Source organism: Macaca nemestrina, chromosome 14 (genome assembly GCF_043159975.1).
Source record: "Macaca nemestrina isolate mMacNem1 chromosome 14, mMacNem.hap1, whole genome shotgun sequence".
Classification (NCBI taxonomy): domain Eukaryota; kingdom Metazoa; phylum Chordata; class Mammalia; order Primates; family Cercopithecidae; genus Macaca; species Macaca nemestrina.
The window spans coordinates 12,889,509-12,894,230 of record NC_092138.1 but is presented as its reverse complement, the minus strand read 5'-3'; the positions used below and the strand labels follow the sequence as shown (position 1 = coordinate 12,894,230).

Sequence of the window (4,722 nt, the reverse complement as noted above, 5' to 3'; positions counted from 1 at the left end):
ATCTTTTTTCCCCTGTCTAATAGCAAACTACATATAGCACAGCTTTCTTAGCATAATCTCTTGGTCATTTGGTGCAGAGACCCCAGTGTTCTTTATCAACATTAGCCTGCTAATCCCAGCAGAAGCCTGAGGGGGTTGGCAGGCTGCCCATTCATATCATTTCAGGTGAATTCATAGATAACTACAAATTTTAGTCTCTGCTTTAGAGCCAAAGAAAGGAAGTTCTCACCCCCTCTTCAAACAGTGGGTATCCATGTATTATCACTAGGACATCAGTGATGTTCCTGCCTGTTATCTGGGCCTAGAAAAAATGGAAGGCTTAGTGTCCAGGTGTCTCTGACCCCATAAGGAAGAGGCGTGAGCTGGAGTAGGGATGGGCTGATTCTTCCAAGGGTACTTTTTTTGAGGAGTGCGTCTATCTAGAAAACAACTGTCTCCCAGTAGACCAGTGGGTCACAGCTTTGCCTGCACATTGAAATCGCTTGAGATACTCTAGCAATCACCGGGTCTCACCTTGAGGAATTTCCATTTAATTGGCCTGGGGTGTTGGCTTTAGGCTGGGGAGTTTCTAAAACACAAGAAGTGATTCTAATACAGAGCCAAGGTTGAAAACCACTACTAAAGTCAGGAGTTCCACTAGGAACCACTACTTTCGGGTGCTTTTTTTGCCTTGGAAAGACCCAGTTTTGCTAGTGAATGCAAAGTTATTTGATCCAGCCTTTATGGTGGAATCATTTACTCCTGACTACCTTGGGCCTTGCACACTGATGTTTTTCAGACTGTGGGTGGTGACTTACTGGGAGGTGGTGAAATAGATTTAGATCATTGCAACTGACACATTTTTGTTTTAAAAATAAATACAATAGAATTGGAAACATCTGAGTCCATTATAGAGAATTATTTTGTAATAATTGCTTTGTAATATTACAGAATATTATTTTGTAAAATATTTCTTTGTGTGTGTGCATACGTTGTGAACTTGTACTGGATCTTGATGTAAAATGTTTATCTTAATGAAGATCACGGTTTAAAAAAAGTATAAAACTGACTTTACTAATGCGAATACTTTAGAATGTATCTCTTCTGTTTTATATAAGAAATCTGGGGCTCCGGATGCTACTTTGGGCTCAGACAATTTATGAAAACAGAATACATAGTGTTAAAATAGAACGTAGACCTAAACACCCAGAAACACTCACCTTTGTAAGATTGTAACAAAAATTAATACAGATGGAGCTGATAGCTCTAATGTAGTGGTGGACCCAAAAGCCATATTAGTCCTACCAAAGGGACAGAATTCACACAGTATCACAGTTGTTCTGCAAGAGCTTCCGTACCTAGTCATATCCAAAGCAAATCTAAAACTCCCTCGGCCACCGGAAGGACAAGTACAGCAATTCATCAAAAAGAAAAAGCACAGGCCCTTCTTTCCTTCCATTCGATTGAACTGGTCTTCATTTTCCAGAGCAGTAAATGTTCTAGATGCCTCGTGTAGACCTTAAAGTATTGGAAAGGAAGCTTCTATTCAAAGGCTATTTATCTTAAGATACTATAAATGATGCTAATTTTTAGTCCATTTGAAATACGTAAGTTGTGCTATTGAGGGAAGAGAGAGACCCTCTCATATTGTTTTATATTGTTTTATACTCAGAAAACGAGAGAGAAGCGAAACTAAAGGCAGGTAGCCCAGTGCCTAGGAACCAGACCCGAAAACCAGGCCTGGGCCTGCCTGACCTAAGCCTGGTAGTTAAAATTTGACCCCTGACCTAGCAACTGATGTTATCTATAGATTCCAAACATTATATGAAGGACATTTTGAAACTTCCCGTTCTGTTCTGTTTCACTCTGACCACCGGTGCTCGCAGCCCCTGTCACGTACCCCCTGACTTGCTCAATCGATCACGACCCTCTCACGCGGACCCCCTTAGAGTTGTGAGCCCTTAAAAGGGACAGAAGTTGAGCACCTGACGAGCTCGGATTTTAAGATGCTAGCCTGCCGATGCTCCCAGCTGATTAAAGCCACTCCCTTCACTATCTTGGTGTCTGAGGGGTTTTGTCCGCAGCTCGTTCTGCTATGCTGTAACAAATCATTCCATCACATGCGACCACTGTCCATGTAGTTGAACTGATGGAGAAAGTATATTTGAATTGATTCCCATCATAACCAGTGAGGCATATCTGACTCAATGGTGAAAAGGTACATCACACAATTGCCTGGCTGCTGGTTATGTGGCCTGGGGTCTCCGCCTTCTCCACGTTTTCCTCCCCCACCTGCTACCCTCCCTACAGCAGCCCTCAAGCCTGGGGGCTTGTTAGAGTAGATGTGAAGGTTTCAGCCTATGGACCTGCTGCATGTGGAGGTGCTTTACCTGCACCCGTTGTTCTTAAGTCTTAAATGATGCCTTTGTCCAAGCCCATAGCCCTGTCTCTACACTCCTCCACTCCCGCCCTGGGCCGAGGCACCGATGATAAACCCTGAGATTGGCCTTTGGTGAGGAATTTGGGGCTTTCCCCATATCTTCACTCTGCACCTTTATCAAGGGGTGCTGCTTTTTCCTCTTTCCTTCTCAAGTTCCCTTTTGCGTTGTCACCACCCAACACTTTCCATGACACTTCCTTGCTGTGGTCAGAAGCCCACCAGGCAAGGTTGGGAAGAGCCTCTGACTTCTCTTGTTTAGTTCTGGAACCACATTTATTCACTCTTGCCCAGGCTGGAAAGCGAATATTGGGCCCTGCCACCCTCTGCCGGCATCATCACCCAATTTTTTTTTTTTTTTTAATATAACAGGCACTGTTTTTGAATAAACAAATCACTTTGCAAATGCTGTTTTCTATTTTTTTTAATTATGATTATACTTTAAGTTCTGGGATACATGCGCAGAACAGGCAAGTTTGTTACACAGGTATACACATGCTATGGTGGTTTGCTGCACCCATCAACCTGTCACCTACATTAGGTATTTCTCCTAATGCTATCCCTCCCCTATCCCCCCACACTCCAACAGGGACCAGTGTGTGATGTTCCGCTCCCTGTGTCCATGTGTTCTCAGTGTGCAACTCCCATTTACGAGTGAGAACATGCAGTGTCTGGTTTTCTGTTCTTGTGTTAGTTTGCTGAGAATGATGGTTCCAGTGTCATCCATGTTCCTGCAAAGGACAGGAACTCACCCTTTTTTATGGCTGCATAGTATTCCATAGTATATGTGTGATATATGTGCCACATTTTCTTTATCCAGTCTATCATTGATGGGCATTTGGGTTGGTTCCAAGTCTTTGCTATTGTGAACAGTGCTGCAATCAACATACATGTGCATGTGTCTTTATAGTAGAATGATTTATAATCCTTTGGGTATATACTTAGTAATAGGATTGCTGGGTCAAATGATATTTCTGGTTCCAGATCCTTGAGAAATTGCCACACTGTTTTCCACAATGGTTGAAATAATTTACACTCCCACCAACAGTGTAGAAGTGTTCCTATTTCTCCACATCCTCTCTAGCATCTGTTGTTTCCTGACTTTTTAATGATTACCATTCTAACTGGCGTGGGATGGTATCTCATTGTGGTTTTGATTTGCATTTCTCTAATGACCAGTGATGATGAGCTTTCCTTCATATGTTTCTTGGCTGCATAAATATCTTCTTTTGAGAAGTGGCTGTTTATATCTTTCTCCCCCTTTTTGATGGGGTTGTTTTTTTTCTTGTAAATTTGTTGAAGTTCCTTGTAGATTCTGGATATTAGCCCTTTGTCAGATGAAGAGATTGCAAAAATTTTCTCCCATTCTGTAGGTTGCCTGTTCACTCTGATGATAGTTTCTTTTGCTGTGCAAAAGCTCTTTAGTTTAATTAGATCCCATTTGTCAATTTTGGCTTTTGTTGCAATTGCTTTTGGTGTTTTCGTCATGAAATCTTTGCCCATGTCTATGTCCTGAATTGTATTGCCTAGGTTTCCTTCTAGAGTTTTTATGGTTTTAGGTCTTACATTTCAGTCTTTAATCTATCTTGAGTTAATTTTTGTATAAGATATAAGGAAGGGGTCCAGTTTCAGTTTTCCACATATGGCTAGCCAGTTTTCCCAACACCATTTATTAACTAGTGAATCCTTTCCCCATTGCTTGTTTTTGTCAGGTTTGTCAAACATCAGATGGTTGTAGATGTGTGGGGTTATTTCTGAGGCCTCTGTTCTGTTCCATTGGTCTATATATCTGTTTTGGTACCAGTACCATGCTGTTTTGGTTACTGTAGCCTTGTAGTACAGTTTGAGGTCAGGTAGCAGGATACCTCCAGCTTTGTTCTTTTTGCTTGGGATTGTCTTGGCTATATGGACTCTTTTTGTTTGCAAGTCTTTGTGTGGCCTTTTCCAGGTTTAGCCACCAGAGACTCAGAGAGCCGACAAGTCTGAGTAACCCGGTGACTCTGCTTTCCTTTCATCACAACATGAGCTAAAAAACACATTGGTTCCATGTTTAAACCATATTTAAACCATTGTGGTTTTTAGCTCATGTTGTGATAAAGGGAAAGCAGAGTCACCGGGTTACTCAGACTTGCCAGCTCTCAGAGTCTCTGATGGCTAAACCTGGAAAAGGCCACACAAAGACACTTGTAAACACGCACAACCTTTCTGAACTGCTTTCATTGCCTATCATTGCTTTTGCTTTTAGAAATTGAAGAAGTTTTAAACAGGACTCTAAGTTGGTTGTTCTTGCAATCCATTTGGGTCCA

At 41.8% G+C, this 4,722-nt stretch overlaps 1 pseudogene; it reads left to right on the top strand.

The window, feature by feature from the left end:
* The first annotated feature begins 1,113 nt into the window (after positions 1-1,113).
* Positions 1,114-1,502, top strand: LOC105498971 (ubiquitin-conjugating enzyme E2 variant 1 pseudogene; annotated as a pseudogene).
* Positions 1,503-4,722: the final 3,220 nt, after the last annotated feature.